The sequence below is a fragment of the Apodemus sylvaticus genome, chromosome 17 (genome assembly GCF_947179515.1).
Source record: "Apodemus sylvaticus chromosome 17, mApoSyl1.1, whole genome shotgun sequence".
In the NCBI taxonomy this organism is placed as follows: Eukaryota; Metazoa; Chordata; class Mammalia; order Rodentia; family Muridae; genus Apodemus; species Apodemus sylvaticus.
In genome coordinates, this window is record NC_067488.1 from 28,460,337 (window position 1) to 28,477,161 (window position 16,825).

The following is a 16,825-nucleotide window of genomic DNA, read 5'->3' on the forward strand; positions in this document are numbered from 1 at the left end:
TTTGGATATGTATGTTGGTGTATCTTCTCTCTAAGCCGACACTGAGTGTATAGCAAGCGTGGTCAGCTAGTTAACTCACATTTTCAAGAGGTGAGTGAGCCTCCCAGTACAGGCCCTCTTTAGAGGCTTTCTTAGTTCTTATTAGTCAGGTAGCAATCTTCACTCAGTTTTGCCAACCCTCTGCTGCCTACATTTGAGCAAACGCCCTGAATGTTTCCTTAGCCGCTGTGCACAGCTTGAGTTTAAAAACCCTCTCGAGCCAAGTGTGGTGGTGCATGCCTATAATCCCAGCACTTGGGAGGCAGAGGCAGGCAGATTTCTGAGTTCAAGGCCAGCCTGTTCTACAGAGTGAGTTCTAGGACAGACAGGGCTACACAGAGAAACACTATCTTGAAAAAAAAAAACAATAAATAAATAAATACCCTCTCAAACTCCATTTACATACAAGTTTACAACCTGCAGAGCAGGACGCCACACTGTGTCCCCGTGGCGTCTCAAGACTCACAGAACGGTTTTAAATCAGAGAGGGTGGCTCCTCTTTGCCATATCTGTGATGCGGTTGGCCATTTCCTGCATTCGATGGGTAAGCTTGGCTTCTGTGGCGGGGGCGGAGACGGCACACTGTCTAGTGGGTCTTCTTCGGGACTCCTTTGTGAGAACACCAGAACTGAGGTACTGTAAGGGCTCTGGGTGAGGAAGAGAGGAAGTCGTGGGCTGAGCCTTGGCCTCTGCAGGCTGAGGAAGGAGGAAAGCTCTGCTCTTTGCATCTGTGTTCTGGTTAGCCCTCTCTCTGAGGTCATGCCAAGCCTCTCCAGTGTATTTCTGAGAAATGTACCGGGAGCCTGAAAGCCCCGTCAGAACTTCACTAGGTTAGGAGGGAGAAACAACCCCCCTGGTTGCCAGGGAGATGACCGTACAGAGCCTGAGAGTGAGTGACTTCTTTGACCCTGCTGGGGACAGGTGGTACTGGAGGGGAGCATCTGGGTGTTCTGTGGCTTCTGTCACTGAGCGCAGACTCTTGCCAGGCCTTGGTTGGGCAGTGGAGCGAGAGGAAGCACTGGGGCTGAAGAAAGCAGAGTTTGGCAGTCATCCCACACAAACACGCTCTGTCGCTATGAATTATTTCCGCGGTCCGTGGAACCTGGGCAGAATCTTCGACAGGCTCGTTAATAAGAACCCCGAGGGTCTTGCTGTGGTGGCCCAGATTCCTTGGGGTTGGAGGTGCATGGAAGACTGGGTGGGACATTTCCTTTTCCTCAGAGCCCTTTCCCCCACAGATTAGAAATTTGGTGTGACCTTTCCTTCCCCAGGAGCCTTTCAGAGCACTGCAGACTCCTTGGGAAGAGGCTCTGAGGGCTGTGTTTCACACAGGGTCTCAGTGTCCTGATAGAGCAGATGAGCTTCCCAAGTTTCTACAGGGATGCCCTGTCTTCTGCCCCCGACCTCTGCGTCACATACCTTCTCTGTTTGAACGCATTGTTAGCCTCCTTGAAAAAAAAAGTCATGTGTCATGCTCGGTGCAGTTTCTACTCTCCAGGGAAGGCTCGGGGCTCATTCCTTGTGCTACCATGGCTCTGCGTAGTACCGTGTGACCTGCAACCTAGCCATTCCCCCGAGAGAGCTTGCATTTCTTCAAGCACAGTGCAAAGGATGGATTGTGGCAATTCATTCCTTCAAAGCTTTGTGTTGGGACAAATACAACTCCAGCTCTTGCAGGCCTGGAGCTGGTGAGTCACGTGACAGAAGCCAGCTCTTTATAATTGCTTTTTATCCTGTGGCTCTCGTTTTCACACTGTTGAAACCGCTCTTTCTCTAGGACCCATTCTTATGGCTGGCCCATTGCAGTAGAGGACCCACATTCCCTATCCTCTGTCCAGCTCTGCCGCCCTGGGTAGGACTCCTCTGTTGACTCTGTCTCTCCATTTGCTGATCGCGGTGCTCAGCTCTCTGCAGAGTTCAAGTGGCCAAAACCAGAGAACACTTGGGCTGTGAAGGTGGCGAATGGCGTACAGCGATCTTTAGCCTTCCTTTTCTAGAGTAGGAGTCTTCTTTACCCTGGATGGCTCTGGGCATCCTACTCAGGAGCAGGATCTCTGGCCTGAACTCCAGATAAGCCTCCAGGGCCTTGGAACACCGAGCAGGCAGCCAGGTACCCAGAGGTGACACGAAGAGTAAACCGCACTCTAAAAGCCATGCATGTCCTGAGCACGGTCATGTCATAGGAGCTGGATCTGGAGAGATGGCCGCTATCTATGCTTATGCAAGGTTAAAGCCCACACAAGGCCTGGCAAAGGGCAGGGTGATGGTAATGCAGCTCCCCCACCCCCACCCCGCGCCCCCGTTCTTCATTCAGTAAGGCAACCGTTGAAAGCACGCATGGGTCCTTGAAGGGACACAGTTGCATAGCTTAGGGACTGACCTGACCGGGGCAACAGGGGATAAAGAAAAGCAGGCTCACAGACACAGGCATAGGAAATCTGGGATCAGGCGGGTCACGCACTCTGCTAGAAAGCACCAGTCGCCGCCTGCGGCAACCCAGCAGTTCATTTTACACACCTGAACTGAGGACGGGGGTTGACTGTCTTCCGCTGAATAAGTGTGTAATACTCGGCTGAAGGAGGAGGGCAGGCTTCACTAGCATTGCTGGGGGGGGGGGTCTCAATGGGGAGCAGTCTCAGACTGTGAACACGTGGGAGAAGAAACTGCCCTGGCCATTGTGTGTCAGTATCTGTGAATGGACCAGGGAGAGAGAGGTTCTCTCACTCCCGTGAGTCTGAGGCATTGGTGTCCTTGTTGTGACCATTTTCTTGTCACCAGCAAACATCCACTTAGGACCAGGCATATATGAACAGAAGTGCCCTGTCACAGAGTGACGTCATCCTTCTGGGACCATCTCCTCTTCCCTTGTTGGTGGGAATATTCATTCCCATTCCTTCTCCTGTGCTGACCACATCCTGGGGAAGGCTTGGGAGAAATGGAAGGTATTCTTCTCTAGTCCCTACCAGGTGCCCGGCACAGTGCTGTGCAGATGATGTGGAGTTCACACTAAGTCCAGTGCTAGAACGTGAAGTTTGCACATGTCCAGTACTCTAACTCTCCTTTCGCTGACTGTGAAAGAATCCTCAGGGGAGCAGGGGGACCTTGCACAAGGCCACCGGCTGGGAACAGGACCTGGATGGCAAAGCCTGCTACCTCCCCACAGGAGGGCACTAGGAGAGGCCGGGTAGGCAAGGAGGGAAATCAGAGTCGTTCACTGCCTCAGGCAACAAGCCTTAGATTTCCCTAGATCCAGTCTGCTAGGCTCTCAGAGGCTTGGAAGGCCAGGTTGCAGAAACGGACTTCTTCCTGACTCAGAAGCGCCATCTTCAGGCCAGCGCAAGTGTTGCAAACAGGAACAAGCACCTGCCCCTCTGTTCTCCATTAGACAGGCATCACCAGATCCTGGGGAAAGGGAGCTCCCATCTTAAAATATCCTAGAGTGAGGCAGAGGGATGGACTAGCTCAGAGTTGCAGAGTCAGAGATGGCAGAGCGGGAGCTGCACCCCTCTGACCCCATCAGTAACCCCCCATTCTCCAGTCTCTCTTTCATCATCCTTGTGCTTCCCCCCTTCTCCCCACCCTCTTCTTCCTCTTTCTTCTTCCCCTTCTTCCTTCCCTCTATCCAACAGCTGTTATTGGGCACTTTGTAGGTCTTGGGCAAGTCTCCCTCCTGGGATGATAAGTCTGGTGGTGGGGGGCGGAATCTGTTCTCAGGGATCACTGCTGAATTGATTAGTTGACACTTTAACTTCCCAACTATAGTTGAGATGCATAGAGCAAGTGTTACCACGTTTCAGGCCCTCCATAGAGGCTTCATCTCACAGACTTCTCACAGAATAGAAGATTCAGCCTCAGGGCACTTTGTGAGCCTGCTCAGAAGGACCCAGTAAGTTGTGGAGCCGTTGAATCAAACCCAGATCCTTTCTGCCTCAGAACCAGAGATGTAGCTGCTATGTTGTATGTCTTCTCTAAAGGGTAACTCAAGCAGTAGGCATGTTCTCATAACATTTTGTCCTCTATAATATTTGCTTATTCTGTGTCTGGGAGAGGTAGAGGCCATCTTCTCCAATTCCTTGCTTCTGAGTTGTGAGGATTTTATTGAGGTCCTGTTAGGTACTGGTTATTGAGTAAGGTGTCAGGGACAGAGAAGGGACTGACTCAGAGAATTATGACCAAGTAGATGTCAGTGTCACAGAATCAATTATCAATCATGTCTTTATAGAAATGCCCCCACATCTCTGGGAAGGCTCTAGTCACATTGTCTGGTAGAAGTACCCGCCCCCCCCACCCCAGTTGTGTGGTGAATTCTTGAGTGACCAGACACAGGGTCCCTGACTGAGTCTCTTAGAAGCACAGGCCAAGTTCAAAGAGCTGAGAGACGGAATGGTCACGTGAGCCTGTACAGGGTAGCTGAGGGCCCTGGGAATCCTAATATAAAGATGGTTTCTGGTCCCCTTGACAGGGGGCCAACATCAAGTTTTGAGGAAACGAACCTCTGTATTCTGACATTATTTTAGTTTCCATTTCTTCATTAGCTACCAGCTTGCATTTCTCTTAAGTTCACAGGGATCTTGTCTTTGTTCTTCTTTTTTATAGGGGCTGGGGGAAGCAATGTCTAGATTCTCTCGTGTGCGCATGCGCTCACTTGATCAACTCCTGAAATTAAGACTCACCAGTTTATAGGTGTCATATCCAAAGCCAGAAGATGAAGTGTGACCATCTGAAGCCACTGTAGGAATTTCTCCACCAAAGCTACAGTGACATCCTTAGACAAGGAAGCCCCATCATGTGCATGTGTCTTACACAGAGGGCAGTGATGCTTACACAGGGATGCTTTTTAACCCTTCTCCTCCCTGCCTTTACCCTGGATATCTTTTTTAAAACATATTTTTATTTTCTATATTCTTTGTTTACATTCCAAATGATTTTCCCTTTCCAAGATCTCCCCTCCCCATATGTCCCATAAACCTTCTTCTCTCCACCCATTCTCCAATCACCTCCCTCCTTTTTTTCTGTCCTTATATTCCCCTCCAATGCTAGATCAATCCTTTCCAGGATCAGGATCCTCTCCATACTTCTTCATGGGAGTCATTTGTTATGCAATTTGTGCCTTGGGTATTCAGAGCTTCTGGCCTAATTAATATCCACTTATCAGAGATTGCATTCCATGTGTATTCTTTTGGGATTGGGTTTGCCCTGGATATCTTATCTTTTCTTTCCAAGAACAGTGTGTGTGTGTGTGTGTGTGTGTGTGTGTGTGTGTGTGTATGAACATGTGAACATGTACACAGATTTTATGTGATTAGTACAAACACACATACCTCAGGGCCAGGGCTACACTTGGGGAGGGGACTCTCCAATGCCTCAAAATTCCCAAGAGTTTTTTCTCTTTCAAAAATAGGAAGTCTTTTAAGAGTTCATTTTCCTCTGCCCAGAATAGAATGACAACATAACAAAAACTATAACAGAAAAGGCAGAAACCTGGGGCCCAAGTCTCCTTCCTCCCAGGAAAGGACCAATCAGTCAGGCTTGTGGCTTTATATAAATTATAAGATGGCTACACACCTGTTTCACCACTATGTGAATAAGTCTTGTGAAGACATACTTCTGTATTACCATCCTCATTTGTTCCCAGAGGTGGTTCTAGAAGGGGAGATGGAGGTGGCAGAAACCCTGTCTTTACATTATAGAAGTGAAGGTGCTTGCTATTTTAAATGTCGGGGTGAGGGGCACCCTCTAGCAGCAGTAGAGATGGGAGCAAAGTTCTTCCAGTTGGCTCTAGGAGAAAGATCACAGGCCCCTACTTTCTTATTGACTCAGAGTTCTGTCTCCTTTCTTTGCCACACCATGGGTTTTGTAGGTTTTGCTGACCACTGGGAACCATCAACTGAGACAACCTTGTTTCTGTGGGGATTCTCTAGGGAGTGACTCCAGGTCTTGGGTGCTTCCATCTTGCCTCTTCCTTTGTCAGGGTTACGGGTGGTAAATCTCTTTACTGTCTTGGGTTGTTTACCGTTTTTTGCCCTCTCTTCCGTCTCATTTTCTACTTGAATTTCCCCTGGTTCCCAGTCCTCAGTGGTTTCTGTTGACTTGGCTGGACTTTGCCTGATGCATTATAACTTTTATTGGTTTTACCTTATAACAGCCTGCAGTAAAGATGATGATGATAGTGTTGGTGATTTCCATCCCTTCCTTGGTCTATAACCTCACATATTACAAAGCTTTCACCCTGGTTCTGTAATTTGAGTTTCGTAATAACAGTGTGATGTAAGAAAGGCACTTATTATTAATTCCACTTTACAGAACGGGAAATGATTTCACTCTGTTCACACAGCTGCTGGGTCTGGAGAGAGTCTGGAACCAGATCCTCTGTAGACTTTCCTCACCCGAGTTAACCCTTCATTGCCCATCACCATTCTGCCTGCCCAATGGGGAAAGAGTCTTAATGTTCTTGTGTGTCTTTATGGTGTTTTCCTGAGCACAGGGCACAAACCACAGGTCAAGGGAGTCTTAATTTTTTTTTTTTATTCTTGGGTGATAAATGTGACAGCACTTGGCGGTTTAGAGTAGTACCGTTGGTTTCAAGTTCAAATGTCTAATCAGAAAATATTAATCCACTAAAAATCCATTATGTGTATGTTCCCCCTTTTCCTTATCTATCTGTGAAGGCTGCTTCCACTTCTTTGTTGTTGCACAGTGTGGCAATAAATATGGATGTGAAAGTGTCTCTGTGGTATGTTGTCTTAAGTCTTTTGGGTATATACCCAAGAGTGGTATAGCTGGGTTACATGGTAGTTCCTCTTTTAGTTTTTCGAGAAATCTTGACTTGGTTTCGTAGGGGCTGAACACTTTGATTGCCACCAGCAATGAGTAAAAGCTCCTCCCTTTCCATATCCTGCCTACATTTGCTGCCACCTGTCCCTTGATAACATCCATTCTGACCGGGGTGACATGAACTCTTAAAGCGGTCTTAACTTTCATTCATCTGATAGCTAAATATGCTGAAGCCGTTTTCCCCTTTTTGGGAATTAAGCTCATTAACCCCTTTGTTGACTGAATGGTACGGTTTTGCATGAGTCCAATGTTTATCATTCTTTCTAAAGTCTAGATGGCAATCCTCTGTCTGATGAGTGCTGGGAACGGTTTTTGTCCCCCATTCTGTAGTTGTCTCCTCACTCTGGTGATTGTTTCCTTTGCTGTGTAGAATCCTTTAAATTTCCCACCACCAAAGTTGTCAATTCTTAACCAGAAAATATGTTGAGAAATTTATTCTTACATGAAAGTGAATGGGAACACAATGTGTAATTCAATGCAAATAACACAACATTTCAAAGGTAGTGGGACATAACTTCAAGACAATTATATGGTCGCTGGCAGTTTAGTATAGTGGTCCTTGGGGCCCAGACCCTTCATCTACCTAGTAGTAGACTGAGAAGGGTATGCTAGGAAAAACATTTGTTTAGCATAGAAGTGAAATACTACTTGCTGGTGATGGTACTGTTATAGAAAAGACTGAATCACAGTGGTTAGAGTTCAAACAGCCGCAATGTGGGAGACATATTTTTAGGCCTCCATGATCTTTAAGCTCCTGGGGTTCATGCCATTGTAATATTCTCCCTTTTTGGTTAGCTGAAGGATTTCTGACTTGTTCCTAATCCACAAAACATGCCAAAGGCCATAGTGTCCTTTAGGTAATAATATTAGGCCTTCTCTCAGCAGCCGTATTGGGAAATGAAGCCCCAGGAACCTCAGGGAGCATGTGAACTGCAAGGGTGGCTTTCAGCAACAGCCAACAAAAAGCCAGGACCTTCAATGGAACAGTTATATGAATTTTATTCTACCAATAATCTAATGGGATGAAAGTCCATTCTCTCCCAGTCGAGTGTACAGATGAGAACACAGCCTGTCAGACACTTTGATTATTGCTCAATAAGACACAAAGCACAGACTCCACTTACATCAGACCTGAAACTGATCCATAGAAACTGAGAAAACAAATGTGTGTTGCATTATACCTCCAAGTTCGTAGTTCTGTGGTATGCAGCAACAGAAGCAAGCAAACACACCCACCAGAAGGCACATAGGAACATCTACAAACACCACAAGGCACAGCAAATTTGACAATACATTTTCTTTAAAAGTTATCTTTGTTAAGTTGCAGACAATGATACGAATCTTCTGAAGGATAGAAGCCTCAAGGGCAAGCTGAAGTCTGGGTGGGAACCAGATCTTGGGGGAGCTCTCTTAGGTCACGTTTGAAGCACATAAGAGCTGTAGAGCTCAGTTGTGCTCTGTGATACACAGAGGGCTAGGCTACTCAGGGGGAGGGCTGCCTGAGTCGGAGGGTCAGACTACTAAGGGAACAAGCCACTGGGAAGATGCTTCACCTCAGATGAGGATGTGTGAGCGTTTCTGGGGATCATGTAGGAAACCAACTATAGAGTGCTGTACTCAGGCTTTCCTTTTAGTCTGTGAACTGGAAGGAGAAGGGTCAGAGGGCATGGTGGACAGTTGGCACTGGCTGAGCCCAAGGCAGGCTCCCCTCCTAACACTGGGAAGCCTAGTTAATCTGTTTCTGAAATCTTAGTTGTGGTTGGCCAGAGACTCTTGTAGGGCTGTGTTTTATCAATATATTTGTATTGACAACAATAGTACAGTACCGTGAGTGGGACAGTAACTCGGCACCCACACCACTATCCATCAATCAAGTTGAATATCCTTTTAAATTCAATAATTCAAAAAAGAAAATTTAAAGCCGGGGATGAGCCTCACTGGAAAAATATTTGTCTAACATACATAAGGCCTGACTTCCAGTCTCAGAATACCATAAAAAAAAAAAGCATCAGCCATAAAATTTACAAATTTATGCCAAATAAGGATGGAGCAGACATCGAAGTATGACTTGAATGATGGTTGCCAATAGTGGCGACAAACAAGTTATCATAAGTTTAAATAAAGATGTGACGCAAACAATTTGTTCAAATTGGCCGATGAGTCTTATCCTCCTCCTGTATCACTCTCCAGGCAAACAGCACCCACAATGGCAGGACCCAGTCAGCAGCTAATGGGCCAGAAATCCTTGTCAGACATAGGGTTGAGGAGACAGTCTGCCATGCCTGGAATATTATGGGTAACGGGAAGGAAGTTTGATCTGTGACTGGAGAAAGACATTGAAAAGTTAACTGACAGTTGGTTTGTTCTGAGAGATCTCCACATGCATATCAACATCTAGAAACAGTTAAATTATCTGAATTTCTAAAATACAAAAGTGGCTTTTATTGTTGACCCTGTCTTAGATTTTTCCAGAAAGAAGACCCCGAGGAGGGACTTAGGAGTTAATTCGGAGGTGGCCTTCCGAGGTTCCATTGCGGAGTTGAGGATGAGCTGTGTAGTAGGATGAATGGCCGAGTCAGCTGGCCAACGCTGTGGCTTCCTGGGACTTAATTGTACTGAGGAGTCATGGTGAGATAATAAAGGCTGTTATCTCAGAATTGCCCTACTTGGTGGTGCTAGCAGGGCTTGGCATCTGCCTGCTAGCTCTTGTCCTTCCTCTGCTGCGTGTCACTATTGGACCTTCCCTGAGAGCAGCCCAAGCGCATGCTTCTGGGCAAGACATCAGAGCAGGAGATAGATAGAGGGACTTCGGGTAAGAAGGCAGAGGTGCTGGTGGGAGATAAGCACCACATTGCAGGGGACACATGAGATGGGTGTCTGCACATCCCATCTGCACACATGGTGCAACCCATCACAGTCTATGACAGGACCTGGAGTAGGAGGGCTCTCTAGCAGGTTAAGAGACCATATGGTACTTGAACAAAGATGCTCTGTGCTGCCTTGCCTTCCGTCTGTCTGCCCCTGACTTCAGTGGATTGGACCTGGAACCCTTGATTACCAGGCAGCAGGGTCAAGACTAAGGCAGTATGAGAGAGAATCTTAGAGTGGTCTTCAAAACCATTGTAAGCTGAAGCCATCTCTGTAATTCTGACGGTTCTTGCTCGATCAAGTGTCTCTTGTACTAAGCCTGATAAATCACCTCTGGTTTAAAACATGGTAGGTGATTGAGCTTCTGATGAATTTAGAATGTTTTGTCTCTTCACTGTGTCCTACATTTCCTGTGCGTTTCTTTCCCTTGGTTTTGAAATTTTACATCTACAGAAAAGTAAAGAAAGCTGAGGGTGGGAGAAATAGTCTTTTCCAGAGAAGAGCTTGCCAACTGATTATCCAATACCAAATGGTCAGCTCTGAAAACAGATACTCTCAAGAAACATACCGACTGAACAGGTTTATTTATATTTTAGAAATATATATGCATATATAGTCATGGTATTGAATTTGAAATTTGAATTTGAAATTGGAACAGGAGGGGTTGGATGGAGGAAAGCAAGGGGAAAATGATGTAATTAGATTATAATCTCAAAAATAAAAATATTATTAAAAACAAATAATAAGTATGAACTTCCTTGACCTTGATGAGAGAGACCTGGAAAAATATGAACATTTGAATTTACCTCCTTGTTGCTATTTGGCCTGTGAAGAGATGAGATTATGAATCACCCTTCAAGCTCAGATCGCTGAATCAGTGCTGTTGGATATCAATTGCTAACACTCTTTTTGGTGATTATTGCATGCTAAGCCTTACCTCTTCAAATGTTCTCAACAGCCCCCATGAAAGAGGCAATACAAGCATCTTCAATCCACACATGTGAGACTAGTCTTTAGGAATTTGTGTTCCAGGAATAAGGAGGACATAACTGTAACTTATAGCCAGGCACATGAATTGAAGCTGAGGAATGCCCTACTGGGCAGCCACTGAGATCATGTGCACTTTCTGAAATGCTTTATATATATGCATATGTATATATGAGTGTCCAGGAGTCAATTGGTTAGGGTCGTCTATTAGGCGACCTATGGTACGAACATGAGAAGGCTGCCAATACCCGTGCTAGGGCACACACCACATTTATGAATGTGCAGGGAAGAGTCCATCTGTGCTAAGAGGCTGTGAGAGGCCCTGTTGATCACCCTGCCCCTTGACTTCTCAGGAACAGCCACCTGCTGTGTCACAGGAAGCTCCAGATGATGGGTGCCTTGCCATCTGGTGACTGATATGGTTATTTCGGGGCCCACCCTTTGCTGGCTGTTTGACTTGAGGCAAGGGACTTAGTCATCAGGGAACCTACCTCTCTCATCTGTGAAATAAGGATAATGAGACCAACTCCTGCCTTCCTCACAGGGAGGAGGAAGCCTCTTGAGATCACCTTGCAGAGAGTCCTTTGATGTGCTTGAAAGCATTCTTAACTGCACAGCCAGGTACTCCAGTAGCTGGGTGAAAGTTTTATGGCCAAAGATTCCCACAGCCCATAATCTCTGCACTCCCAGAAGGGCCGGTGATAGATTTGGCTGTTGTAGTCTCTGCCTGCCATCGGCAGAGATTTCTCAGAGCCTTAGTCATGTAATAGGCGGTTTCCCTGGGGTGTTCTTGCCAATGCTTATTTATGGAGTATTTCTGGAGAGTTCCTATGACCAAATGGCAGTTTCTTACCGCTCTCCTGACCTGCCCACAGCAGTTATCTCTGGCTTCTTGGAATGGTGGGATGTTTTAAGAACTGTGCGTGTCTGTGTTTTCAACAATCTGGAAGTGTTTTTCCTCCATCCTCTCCCCTGAGACATTTATTTTAAAAAAAGTATTGAAGTATAAATATGTTCATCTTTTCATTTCTGGTCTGCACTGCCACCAAATGTATCGGAAGAGTCACCTTGTCCTCAACCCAGTTCTCTCTCCATGTTTATCCACTGCTATCTGATGAAGAGATGGAGAAGCCACGTCTCTCCTTGAAACCCACTAGATTCTCCATCTCCACCGAATAAGCAGTAAACAAGGGCTGTTGAAAGCAGGGTGAAAACCCGATAGCCTCACAAGCCTGATAATTCCAGTTCAGCCCCTGGAACCCAGATGGTAAGGAAGCCAGATGTGGTGGTGTGAATTACTAATCTCAGAACACCTATGGTGATGGGACGGGGAGAAGGGAATCAGGGGATGCTCATGGACCAGTTGCCCGGAGTACGATGCTTAGAGATCACCCCAACAAGGAGGATGGTGAGAACTGACTCGTGTGACCTCTATCCATGCACCATAGTATGTGCATGTCTGTACACACACAGAGAGACACACGTTTTTAAAATACTGAACAAACTAGTTTGGTATCCTTGGCCTCCTCCTACTTTCCCAAAGCAATATCTGATCCTACGTCTCCTCCCCACACCTTTCTCCCCTCTTCCTTTGTTCTTTCGTCTGGCCAGGCAACCACCTTACCTGTTCTTGCTCATTACTTCCTGTATACCAAGGACCGTGTTTAGCTCTGGGGAAGGAAATGGTGCCCCTCCTCCCAGACAGGCAAAGCTTTATGGGAGATAAAGAGCCTGGTGGTTATAGCAGGCTGATCGGTGCCATGATATGGGCCTGATGGGACTATAGGTGTCCATTGGAGAGGACCCACACTGGCCTGTGGGGAGAGTGAGAGACCTGGTACCCAAGGGTAGATGGGATGCTGGGGATGGGGGGTGGGGAGAGAACTGTGGCCACAGTAGCCCTGGTAGAAGGATTTTGAGAGGGTATGACAGCCGTGAATGCCCCGGAGAGCCTTCTTAAGCGATACTAATGTTACTTTAGAGACGAGGAACACAGGTAGGTGATGGTGTGGTCACCTACTGAATTGGCTGTTTGTCAGCTTCTCTGGGACACCCAGGAATTTGCTGTATCCCCGTCCCCTCTACTTTGCCCACTTCTTTCTCCTCTGTCCTCCTCTGTGTGGCTCTACCCACCTTTATGGCCCTTTCAAAGGTGGCCTGTTCTGTGGTGCTGTCCCAGGTGCTCTGATTGCTTCTCTGGGCCTCTAGTGTCATCACACGTTACTTACTTATTACCATTTATCACACTGGGTCTTCGAGTTTATGTCAGTAGTGCCTGTTGGTTTCCTCCACTGGCCTGAAAGGGCATTTCCACCCTGGAATATTTACCCATGTTTTCCCACCCCACGTAGTCCTTAGGCCTCCCTTCCAGATCCAGTCCTACCGCTCATTAGTTCTGTAATCTTGGACGAGTCACTTTATCTGTGAGACCTCGAGTTGTCTCATCTGTAAAGTGGGGGCGATGATTTTTTTTTTTTACTGCACAGGATAATTGCGAGGATTAAATAAAGTACCTACTTAACACTCAATAAACATGAGTTGCCTTCCTCCTTCGCTGACTCCGGTTCAGAGAGATTGCTGCAACAGCTTGGGAGAGCATCTCCGGGGGGGAGGGATGCCTCACTTTTCCCATGGGCCCAGAGGAAGTGTTAGGAACATGAGCAAGAGTCCAGTCTGCATGGTTTGCTGAGTCCTGGGCAGTGCAAACGTGAGTGGTAGCCATCACCACACCCATTCTAACCTGATTAGGTCTTTGACTCTTTCCATACCGCCCTCACCCTTAAAGTAAACAAAGAGACAATGTTGGAAGTCATTTGTTTTAAAAAAAAAGCACATGGAATCATGTGTGCCTCCTTGTCTGGGATTGTGCTTTCAACCCGTGGTGTTCTGAGAAGAGGCAAGAACCCAGTTTCTTCTTCTTCAACCCTTCATGGTTCCTGGAGATGCTGCATATGTCTGGGATATATGGTGGCTTCATGAATAAAGATTGGGGCAGTGTGTAGGGAAAAAAGAAAGGGAGCATTTGTTCTGGGTTTTAGAGCTGGGATTTGGGGGTGGGGATATTCCACAGGTGCCCCCTCCCCCATCTTCCTGCCTCAGCTCACAAAATGTTGGATAGCTGCTGGTTGACCTCTGCTGGAGCTAGCTGATGCCCTCGCTTCTTCTCCCTCCCTGCGTCCTGATGGGAAGAACAGAAGTGCTCCACATTAGAGTATGAGAAAGGGCTTGCATTCCCTGGTTAGTGCGGACAACTCACGCTGTAACCCCGCATGGCCCTTTCTGTCCCTGGACTCTCAGCCTGCGTCCTGCACTTTTATTTTCATGCGTTTATTGCCCTCCCTTCCCTGCAAGTGAAATGCGAAGATTGTTGGCTGAAGAACAGAGGTGGCTGCTTTACGAGCAGCCTGTGTTACTAATTAAAACCACACACACACACACACACACACACACACACACACACACACACCACACAGCTCTAATCAGGTTTAACGCTTAGCGCTCTGAGATTGAATGCATCCTCCCCCCCCCCCCCCCCAAGCTCTGTCGTTTTTTCTACTCAAGGTGGAATGAGAGCCTCTGCTCTCAGCACCCGGCCTTCAAGGCCGACTCTCTGTTGGACAGGCTTCTTCCCTGGCCAGGGATCCTCCCTCACTCTGCCACTCACTCACTCTCCTCATAGCCACAGACAAAGGGAGCCTTCATGGTTCAGTTCTTTGGATGCCACCTGGTCATTGCTTGCCTGGGGACAAGATGACCTGACTTCCTCTTTTATGTTTGAGATAATTGACATCAAATTACAATGTCTTCATTCTGATTCGGGGTGGGGGGTGGGGGGGGTGGGGATCTCAGTTTCCTCTGATTTCTAACAGATCTATTACAAAATAGCAAGCCTGGAAACCGTCTCATGATCTACAGCAAGATAGAGACTTTGAAGGGCTCCTCATCTTTCACCCCTGCCCTTTGTTGTAAGAGCCATGAATTATATCTTGGGAAAGCAGGAGCCGAGCCTCGGGGAACTGTGCTCGCCTAGATAGTGTGTCAAACTATTGTTTTCTCAACAGAAGATGGAGTGTCACGGATGTCACAGGGAGTCGTAGCCACAGTGCTTGTCCTTGAAGGCAGGACCCTTCAGGTTTGAGGGCACGTGGAGCAGAGAGGCCCAACATCCCCAAACATCTTGACTGGGGAATGATGTGTCCTTCCTAGGGCACTTGGACAGGGGTCCTAAAGTCCAGCTGCACATGCTGGTCACCGAGGCTACTTGAATTACGCTTCCTGGATGTGAGCGGAGGCCCTGGGATCCTTTTAATTAAAGTTCCCCAGGGACTTTAATACTCAGTATGAGCTATGCTCCAAGACAGCCTCTGATTCAGAAACTTATGACAAAACATTTAATGAAATGCCCATTTAAATGTCTGTCTATTGTTCCCCTTGCCCATTAGTTAGTGATAATAAGGACTACCTCATAGGATCAGCATCTATAGGAGGACTGGAGTCTGGTGGGAGAAGGGATGAGAAATGTCTCACTTCCTCTCAACGTCTCCTAAGAGAAGTCTGGAGTACTCTCACTTTTAATCCTCACACTAGTTTTTCAAGGTGAGCGCAGGCTTTCGAATGGAGACAAAACAAGAAACTGTAGCTCAGGGATGTTGAGGTGACTGCCCTGGGCTCATCTATGGAGTATGAGTTTAACACAGGCTCATGAGTGTCCTCTCCCCCACAGCTTGAGGTCTTTTCCCAGCCTACAGTGGGGTTCACTTGACCAGTCAATGCTTTCACAGCCCTGTAGAGGTAGGGTTGAGTCCTCTGGTTCCCAGTGTCTCCAGAACTCAGGCTGGATGATATCCAGCTCACCTAGAAGGCCCTGAAACCCAGTGGCCAACGACCTTCTCCCAGAGGACCACCACCAATCCTCAGTATCTCCCTGCCAGCCTCTGAATTGATCTCAGCTTGTTCACAGGAATGCTGTAGCATTTAAAAGTTGATCGAGCCGGGTGGTGGTGGCAGTAGCGCACACTTGTAATCCCAGCACTGGGAGGCAGAGGCAGGCGGATTTCTGAGTTCGAGGCCAGTCTGGTCTACAGAGTGAGTTCCAGGACAGCCAGGGCTATACAGAAAAACCCTGTCTCGAAAAAAAACCAAATCCAAAAAACCAAACCAACCAACCAACCAAACAAACAAAACAGTTGATCTATATTCTGGTTTCTGGTTAGCTGAGGTTAGTGAGTCCACAACTGTAGCCTCACATTGAGACCTCCTTCCTCAGAGTTATTCCTGAACCTGTCAGGTGGGAGAAACTCTCGTCTATGGTAGCTTTCATACATTGTCCCAAGCCTCCCTCAGTGTGATGTTCACTCCAGTTGGGTATAAACCTCAGGAAATGTAACATGCCTTCTGGTTCTTCATTAATAACTAGTTGTGCCTGGCATACTGGCATACTCCTAGAATGCTGACTCTCAGGAGGCTGAGGCAGGGGGATCCTGAATTCCTCCAAAACAAAACTCTGTCTCAAAAAAAAAGGACAAAACAAAATTTTCTAAGAACTATATATACTTAGCAGAGCCTCTGTGATATATACTTGGGGATATGAATCTATGGGAGCTACAAGCGCACCAACATAAGGCCTCCCTCAACACATTTATCCTGGTTCTCTCCTCCCCGAAACACCTGTTGTGACTTTTGCCTCCCCCAGCACCCCTGACATAACTCCTTCCTCTTCCAGCACGTTATAGGACTCCTCCCTTCCTAATGCACTGTCATAATTCCTAACTCAACATATCTGTCTTGACTCCTCCCTTCCCAATACATATCTCATGACTCCTCCTTTCCCAATACACTTGTCTTAACTTGTCCCTGCCCAGCACATCTGTCTTGAGGCCTTCCTTCCTAACACATCTGACATGAGCCACCCCCCCCCCCCATCACGTCTTCTCTTTTTTTCTACACACCAGACACAACTCTTCCTTCACCCAGCACATTGACACAGTCTCTACTCTAATAGATTTGTGAGGGAGTTTGGTCCATGATATCGCAAGTCAGGCTTATCTGGGGCATCATGGTCAGTTTGGGGCATCAATCTAGAGAGGAGAACATGGAA

General features: G+C 47.1%; 1 long non-coding RNA gene across 2 annotated transcripts in view; it reads left to right on the forward strand.

Moving 5' to 3' along the window:
* Window positions 1-611: 611 nt before the first annotated feature.
* The window catches only part of LOC127668150 (uncharacterized), a 30,707-nt gene continuing 14,493 nt past the window's right edge, over window positions 612-16,825 (forward strand). For both annotated transcript variants that reach the window (XR_007974015.1, XR_007974016.1), the window contains exon 1: window positions 612-672. This is a non-coding gene — a long non-coding RNA (uncharacterized LOC127668150). The remainder of the gene's footprint in view (window positions 673-16,825) is intronic.